Source organism: Lactuca sativa, chromosome 6, assembly GCF_002870075.4.
Source record: "Lactuca sativa cultivar Salinas chromosome 6, Lsat_Salinas_v11, whole genome shotgun sequence".
NCBI classification, from domain to species: Eukaryota; Viridiplantae; Streptophyta; class Magnoliopsida; order Asterales; family Asteraceae; genus Lactuca; species Lactuca sativa.
This window is the reverse complement of record NC_056628.2, coordinates 20,511,337-20,521,033: the sequence shown is the minus strand read 5'-3', so window position 1 is coordinate 20,521,033 and position 9,697 is coordinate 20,511,337.

Genomic DNA, 9,697 nt, shown 5'->3' with positions numbered 1-9,697 from the left:
AGCAACAGAAATAGCATCAGCCCAAAAATAAAGAGGTAAGGAAGCAAAACTTAGCATAGTTCGGGCAGCTTCACACAAAGATCGGTTTCGTCTTTCGACAATTCCGTTCTGTTGAGGTGTGTAAGGAGCTAAGAAGTTCTGACTTATTCCCTTTTCTGCTAGAAATTCTTCAAACTCCCGGTTTTTGAATTCCAGACCATTGTCGCTCCTGATGTTGCGAACGACCTTCTTGAGTTGTACTTCAATCTTCTTGATGAACACTTTCAGCTTATGAGTCGCTTCTGATTTGAGCTTTAGAAAGAACACCCATGTAAATCATGAAAAGTCATCAACAATAACAAGAATATACTTGCTACCACCGATGCTTTCGATAGATGATGGACCACACAAATCAATATGAAGTAATTCGAGTGGTTCAACAACTTTTGTGTTAATTATAGATGGATGACTTTGACGACTCTGCTTCCCCATTTCGCATGCAGCACACAAATGATCTCTGTCGAACTTGAGCAATGGAAGGCCTCGAACATGACCTCCAGTGACAAGTTTGTTGATATCTTTAAAGTTGAAATGAGAGAGTCTTCGGTGCCACAACCAGCTTTCGTCAGATTGAGCTTTTGATAACAAGCATATAGCTGGGTTTCCTTTGATGGGTTTAAGGTTTAGAGGAAACATTTCACCCTTACGCTCCGATTTGAGAATTACTTTCTTCGTCTTCTTCTCAATAATTTCAGAACCTTCATCATCGAATGAGACTTTGAGACCCGTACCTCCAACAAGCTGAGATACACTGATGAGGTTGTGTTGTAGTCCTTCCACATAGGCCACCTTCCTTATAGTAAAATCACCATTAGTTATCATTCCATATCCCTTTATGGTGCCGAAAGAGTTGTTTCCGAACTTGACGGTGCCACCGTTTGAAAGAGATTTGTATTCCCTGAGCTCTTCTTTCCTTCCTGTCATGTGACGCGAGCATCCACTATCGATGTACCATTCTTCGTCAAACTGCTCGTCACTTATAACCTGCAAAAATTAAGCAGATTTAGGAACCCAAAGTTTCTTGGGTCCACGTGAGCTTCTCATAGGAACAGGAATAGTAAGAGAGATGTCAACAAGATATGTTCGTTTTATAAGTGTTGTTTCATCTTTCTTTTTGATGGTAAAGACTTTTATTTTATTAGGTTTAGGTGCGTTCGGTTTAGACTTTGGATTGGATGCATTAACCTTCTGTTTGCCTTTTTGTTCAGCTGACGAGTGAGATTTTTGAGATCGAACAGAATGAGCTTTAGAGCAAGATGGAGATGATTTGGAAGAATTAGAAGAATTAGGTGAATGAGAAGGAGTGGGTTTAGATTGTGATGACTTCTTGGCTGGAGACTCTAGGTGATCCTTTTGCTTTTGATCATTGGTAGGACTGACCTTAGAGTTGTGATTTCCTTTGATTTCAGAAACGAACCTATGCTTTCGGTTGGAGTCGTTCTGTGAACCGAACATTTGCTTTCGGTTGGAGTCATTCTCAGAACTGAGCCTTTGCTTTCGGTTGGAGTCATTCTCAGAACCGAGCCTTTGCTTTCGGTTGGAGTCATTCTCAGAACCGAACCTTGGCTTTCGGTTGTTGTGGCTTTCATGCTTTTTGACAGGATTGTTCCTAAACTTCAGATTCTTGTCTTGATGTGAGAAATATGCATTCTGGGATTGCCAGAATTGTTTCCTTTCAGAGAGATTCTTCCTGTATCTCTGGTTCCTTTCACGTTTTTTATTTCTCATCTGCTTTGGTTGATGATGAATATTGGCTTTCATTTTCGGTTTCTCCTTGGTTGGTTCGCTTTGGACTGTGGGAGTTTCACTTTGAACTGAGGAACTAGAGGGAATGTCTTCTTTTACCGAACCTCCATTCTCTTGAGGAATATCTTTCGTACCACTAGTACTTGGCACATCGAAATTATCTGGCTTGTTCAAGGGTTCTGGTACATATCGTCCTTTACTTTTCCATGAGGTCCTTTCAGATAACCCTACTGTTTCATCAGCATTATCGATTGGAGCTGTCCAGAAGAACTCATCACAGCCATCAGCATTGTCTTCGTTTACAATAGCCGTGAGTTCAGCAGTTTGATGTTCGGTTACTCCAGTGACCTTGTACACTTGATTTGGAGTGGTCCGGACCTTTTGATATACAACCGCTTTTTCTGCTAAGATCGGGGACTTTTGTTGGGACAATCGAGCGAACTCTACTGAATTTTCAGAAATTAGATTCTTGTGGTTTTCAGGTTCGTTTTTTACAAATTCTGAGCAGTCAACCGTGTCCTCTACAGAAATTTCACTCATATTGTCGTCCTCATTAAGCTCAGATGCATTTTCAACATCTATTTTGTTTTCTGAGCTCAAGTTGGCGTTTAAAGAGTCAAATTTTTGTATGGTTTCGGTTCTCAGTTTGAGTCTATCATTTTCATCCAAAAGGTTTTTGAGCATGTCCTTGTGGTCCTTGGATTTAATGAAAGATTCAATTTTGTCCAGTCCATACATATAGGTCGGATTGACGTCATCAGATGATATCACACTCTCACAATTATAAGCTTCGGCATCGATTTCATCCTCCTTAAACTCAAAGAAGGGCAAAATCATGCGATGGATCTTTTGGCCTATTTCACAGTCCAAGTGAAGCTGAGTAATATTAGAATAAAGACGTTTTGCAATTAAACAAAAAACATTACGTTGTTTTAACAACTTTAAATTGTCTCTTTGTAAATAAATGTTTTCGTCTTTTATTTTAACTAATTCAGACTCCTTCAACTCGATCCACATGCGCCGCTCCTCACTCTTCGAAGACACCCTGCTTAATTGATCAGTTAGGTAAGAATTGGTGACTCGAGTTTGAGTTAAGCTACTATCTAGATGTGAAATTCTTGTATTAACATTTTTTAGTTCTTTCTCATATGAGGATTGTGGTACTTTAAATGAAACAAAAACCGATTGTACCTTCTTGATCAGTTCATCGAGCTCATTGAACTGCTGGCTGAGTGGTTTGGCCGTAAAGCACATGTCCTGCTGCTCCTTCGGTTCCTCGCTTCCACCATCAGTGTTGTATCCCCTCATCCGAGATACATCGGACACCATGAAGCACCTTCCTCCACTGCTCTCCTCCTTTGCCACATAAGCCTTTCCATGAGTAGGCTTCCTCACTTCATCGTCTTCAGAGTCGGTTGACCAAACTTCCACGCTACCGAACTCGTCATCAGCAACCGAACCCTGCACAATTAGAGCATTCATGGAAGGGTTAGCGGTAGATTTCTTCTTTCTCATATCATCAAGCCTTTTCTGCAACAAGGCTTCCTCATCCTTTTCCTCGTCCTTTTCAGCCATCTTTTTGAGGACACAATCCTTAGCATAGTGGTTTTTCCCGCCACAGTAGTAACAGCTTACTCCAGAATCACCATCTGCCTTTGGTTCCTTCTTGGGCTCTTCAACCTTCGGTTCATTGTTAACCTTTTCTGAACTATAACTCCCCTGCCAGTTTCGGTTTTTGTTGCTGGGGAATCTCTTCCTAATGAACCTCTTGGGGTTAGACACCATCATAGCATAATCCTCAGACGTGAGATCATACTCCTCCAAGTTGAGGTCTTCATCCTCCATCACAGCTTTACTTTTTTACAGGAGGGCCAGCGAACCTAGGCTTGAAACAACGTTCTTTTCCTGCAGCACAATCTTTTCATGGGACTTGAGAATACCCACCAGTTTCGCCAAAGAGTATGATTTGAACTGCTCATGGGCTTTAACTGTTGACACCACAGCTCTCCATTCTGACCTTAGACCATTCAAGAACGTAACCTTCTGCTCGATAAGCTTCCTTTCGATGTCATGCTTGATCATCCTGCTGAGAAGATGATTAAAGCGATCGAACGTCTGGGTCACAGTTTCTTCGGCTCCTTGCCTGAATTCTCCAAACTCAGATAAGAGCAAGGTTTGGATAGAATGTTCAAGATCCTCGTCTGTAGAGTACAGTTCGCGAAGTCTATCCCAAACTTCCTTTGCCGTCGTGCATGAGCTTACCAACCTGAAAGTATCGGACTGAAGGGCGAATCTGATCAATCTTAACGCCTTGATATTGCACTGGAATTTATCCTTTTCATCTTGCGCAATATCTTTAACATCCTTCAGCAGATCATTGTACTCCTTTTGAGTTTTGACAATCCTCGACGTTGCAGAGTGAGAAAACGGTCCATTAATGATTGTTTCCCATATGAGGTATTCATTATCCTCAGATCCTATAACGTAGTCTTCGAAGTGATGCGCCCAGACTTCATAATCATGGGTATATAGGATAGGAATCTTCGTGGTTAAACCGATGTTATTGGAAATATTGATGGGATTCGATTGCAACTCATCCATAATGATCGAATAACCTGTTTAAATATCAGACTTGTAATAAATCAAATTAGGGCAAAACAATAAATATCAAGATACGTCAATAATGAGATGACGGCTCAATAAATATCATTAATTGCGGAAAAACCCTAATTGAAACCTTTTCACAGAAAAAATGTGTATCGATTACACAGCCTCCTGCTCTGATACCAATTGATGAGATTAAAACTTAATCTTGAAGATCGATTAGATCTTAAACAGGTAAATAAATACAAAATAGCAAGAACAAGAAAATAAGAACAAGGCAAGAGTGAATCAAACGTGTCGAATGATTAAAACAAAACCCTCAGAAGAGCTCGATTAAGAACATCAACTGTAGAGGATTAGTATGTTTACAAGAACGATCAAAGAAATCTGTAATTCTATCGTAATACTCTTAATCGTTAACCTAATTATGCATGCAAGCATATATTTATATAATAAACATAACAGGCTCTCGGTTGGACAGGCCCAAACCGGAGTACAAAATAATTGGACTAAAGCCGAGCCCAATGACGCAATCCTCTAGCGAATCTTCAACCCAACACGAAGCTTCTCGGATTCTCCAAGACTCTCACTGATTCGAGTATGGATCTTGTGCTTTCAGTAGTACGGGCCCAATACTACCTTCAACACCTATCCATACTTCCTCAGCAATCCTCCCGAATCCGCTAAGTCACTTCATCAAACTGATGCATCCAAGTCTTACTAAACCTCACTTCTAACCCACTAAAGCATATCCTAGGCTTTCCTATGTTCCTGAACCCACCCGGTCCTCAGCTACTAAAAAATTCCTAGTAATGTCAACTAGCTACCTCATGAATATAGCCACATGTAGCAGAGATCAGATAATCCTTCGAGTAAAGGACTCATCCCTAGAACGGTTAGACTCATACAAGAGATGCACAATAGGGTCAAGTCCATCACTCTGGGATTATCCAGCATGTGTCACATGTGACTTAGCATATTCAATTAGTAGCTAACTCACATTGCTAAGAGTCCCATAAAGCACAAAGCAAGAAGCATTTGGACGATGGAAAAATCTAACCAACATACTCCAATCAAATCATTCTATCCTCTTATCAGGAATCTATACTGGCGTGAGATTCTAAGGCTCATACAATCAGGCATAACCTAAACAGTCTATCATATCACTAATTGATCAGTACTAGCATGCAAGTCTACAAGCTCATCTAATAGGCATACAAGGCATCCTTCCTAGATCCTTAGCCCTAATGTAGCATGCAGTTCACATATTCTCAATTCATATCATATCATAACATAACATGTATGTAGTGACATAGCTTGAAGTTTTTATTGGGGGGGGGGGGGGCGGGGGGCGAAAGTATAATGTGTATGAAAACTGGAAAATAGGGGGGCCAAAGTCAAATTTTATAGTTTTTGGCTTAATATGTAAAGTTTTTAATAGTAGAGGACTAATTCTTAAAAAAATAGGGGGGGGGGGGCACAAACCCCCTAGCCCTAAAGAAGCTCCGTCAATGCATGTATGGGTATCTTGGGGAAAACTTACTTGATCTCGGATGATTGCACACATCACACTCCTTATTCTTTATTAAAACCCTTAATTTTAAATTTAGAAAAAATATTTTCATGTAAAAATCTTTCAAACCCTCAATTTGAGTCCGGATACCCCCGAAGGTGTGTCTGAATCCCTCAAACCAAGGCTCTGATACCAACTCGTAACATCACAAAATCCAAGGTCAAAAAATTCATTTTTAATTAAATAAGTATAAACTAGTAGTCTGAAACATCCATAGTGTTAACTCATTTCATAATCAAAAACCGGTATTTCAAATAACTAAAACATGTCATAGAAAAGTGATATAAGAGTACAACTCCCAAAGATCTCATAATGCGGAAATCATAGTGTGATGCGATGCGATCCTGCCAGCTCCGTTCCTTTTGAAAAAGACGTACCTGAAACCAAAACTGTAAACCGTAAGCACGAAGCTTAGTGAGTTCCCCCATCATACCACATACCATACAAATATCATACTATCAGACATATTTGGGTGCCCGACCTACCCCTTCAGTCTCTTTCAACCGGTAACCACCTAACATATTTGGGTGTTGGCCTACCCTTTCGGTCTCTTTTAACCGGTAACTGCCTAGCATATCTGGGTGTTGGCCTACCCCTTCGGTCTCTTTCAACTGGTAACTGGGGACTATTTCACCCCTACCACTACCACGTACTACCCTAGCATATACACATAAATCACATACTGCCTAGCATATCTGGTGCTGGCCTACCCCTTCGGTCCTTTTGACCGATAACCGGGGACTATTTTACCCCTTACTTCTACCATATAACATCCTATCTCATAAACACATAAGTCATATACTGCCTAGCTTATCAGGGTGCTGGCATACCCCTTTGGTCCTTTCGATCGGTATTGGGGCCTATTCTACTCCTCCTACCACTATCACATAATATCATAGCATACTAGCACGTAAAGCATAACAGATAGTGACATACCAACTAATTATCACAAAGAAAATCATCTCTACTATAACTCTTACTAGTCGGCCGGCATTGGTGCCTTCGACCCACTTCTTCTGGAAGGTAACTCACTTCATACTGTTGAAGTCCACTGCAAGAGTTCCATAGTTGCTTCCATGGCTACTCCTCGAGCTATCAATACCCCAAAACATCACCCAATTAGCAATTGGGTCTCAAACCAAGATCCAAAATCCATACTTGGGGTGAAATGACCGTTTCACCCCCAACCCATCAAAGTTCATACTATAAAATCCATGAAAGCCCACCAATGGCCCAATTTTCCAAATTGGGCCAAAACCCTTTCATGGAACTACCCTTTAGAACCCATTTTGTACTTCATAACCCCCAAGGGTCAACCTTGGTTAAATTCAAGTTAAGGTCAAAGTCAACGCTCCGGGTTGACTCAACTCGTCGAGTTGTAATTCAACTCGGTGAGTTCCTATAAACCACAGAATCGTGACACTACGAATCAACTCGTCGAGTTCTACCTTAACTTGTCGAGTTCTTCCTTATAATAGAATCGATACTTTTCCCATACAACTCGTCGAGTTCCATGAACAGAATCGGGAATATTCGACCGAACTCATCGAGTTCCTCTATAAACCCGCCGAGTCCCTTGCATTTCTAGACTATACAGCTTTTTCCTCAAATCTAAGGTTCCAGAATACAGATCCATATTGTTTCCTTAACCTATTTCTGTAAAGTTGACAACTTGATAGCTTTGCACGCCTCAAATGGACCCAAACTCGAGATATAGAAATCTACTTCCATAAACATGGCCTTTTCCTAGACAAAACGGGTTTGAGACCCTTTTTATGATTTTAAGGGCCAAATATTACTGGAAAGTGGGAATCCTTAACATACAATCCGTTGAGGGTATCATTTTCCCATAATGGAGTCAAAAAGACCCATAAATCAAAACTAGAAGAGATCTAAGCTATGAATCAGCAGGTTAAGGACTTTTTACCTCAGAAAGCTACCAAAGATGGACAAGATCCCAGGTCTAATGCTTCTTCTTGAATCCCCAATTTTCTCCCTCTTCCATAATCTTCAAAATACACAAGATTCACTCAAAAATAACTCACAATCTCATCCAAAGCATTAGGGTTTCGTGGATTAGGGTTTAGGACTTGGAGGCTGGAAATGAGGTTGATAGGTGGGAATTAAGATGCTTAAATAGGGTGCAAAACCCTGAATTTAGGGTTTTCCTAAACCCAGACCAACTCATCAAATTGGTCCTCCCCAACTCGTCGAGTAGGTTTTTCAACCCGCGCCTAAACGTATTCCTACTCGTCGAGTTATCCCCCTGGACTCAACGAGTTGACCTTCAATTTGCATATTATCTTTCCTTAATTAGTATTCCAGATTTTGGGTGTTACAGTAAGATCCATTTGGTATACAGAGTTTACTATTTGGAAAAATCCACTTTAAAAACCTCACATATCTAGCCTAGACATCACTCTCGTAACTAAATCGATCAGTATAACGACTAGTATTAATGATAAATATTATTTATAAGTCTATAGTTACGACTAAGAACATAAATATATGTTATACTTAAAGCACAATAAGTATAACTCAACTTATAAGTTTTCTAGCGAAAAACCGAAAATTGCACGGGCAGAACTTTGAAACCGAAAGCTCTATTTTTACGTGCGCTTTAATGCTCCAGATCTTCGTTACCAACACTTAAAAACTCCTAAATTTGGGCCTAGGGAGTTTCAGGAAAATTTGAGAGAAAAAAAAAAAAAAAGAATTTGTAGTGAAAATGAATAAAAATCTGGAACTATATATAGGCAAAATCATAAAGTACATCGCGCCTGGTGACGTGGCAGCCCTACATTAATCCATGTTCCATTTGCTTGGGGAGGAAGGGAAGGTTTTTTGTCGGTGCCACATGTCACCCTCCTGGTGGTGCCACGTGTCTCTTTCCTGATGGTTAGAATTTCATATTTTTCGGAAAATCATAACTTTCATATACGAGCTCCGTTTTTGACATTCTTTATATCCCTAATTTCATATCGACGAGTACTATGAATTTCATTTAGATTTCGTCGGCTAATTCGCATTCTACTTTTCATTTTACAGCCCATAAGGAATACACTGCAAAAGAGCTTGCCAAATTCTTAACTTCTTCATACGAACTCCGTTCTCGACATTCTTTATATCGATGGATTCGTATTTATGAGGACATCAACTTTTGTTTTGATTGTTTTGTCTAACGAGCAACTGATTTTCATTTCGCTTTTTATGGCACAGACGTTGTATTGTGTCGAATGTGAAATTTCGAAAAATCATAACTTCTTCATACGAAGTCAGATTTCGTTGTTCTTTATACGCACGGATTCGTAATTATGATTACTACGACTTTTTTTTATTATTATTTATCGTAAATAATCTTCTATTAATAATATTGTTTTATCATTTAATGTTAATTTGTAATAAGAATTTCTTACAAGTATTTATTAGCTCGTAACACGTATGAAGAACATTATCTTATTCAAGGATTTTATTTGTATAATAATTATTATTATACTTTGAACTTCTAACCCAAAATTTACGGGAGTTACAATAAGTGGAAAAGGGGTGTGATGGATGTCGAAACTTAGAGTCAGAGATTGGCGGAAGATAATGGCGGTGATGGTTGGAGATGATGGAAATGATAGTTGAAGACGATAGAGGGGGTGGACAAATGTAGAGAAGGTTGTGTTCTCTAAATAAGAAATTTCAAGCTTTTAGGTTTCCTTGTTGGTGATTCTTAAATCATAATGCTAG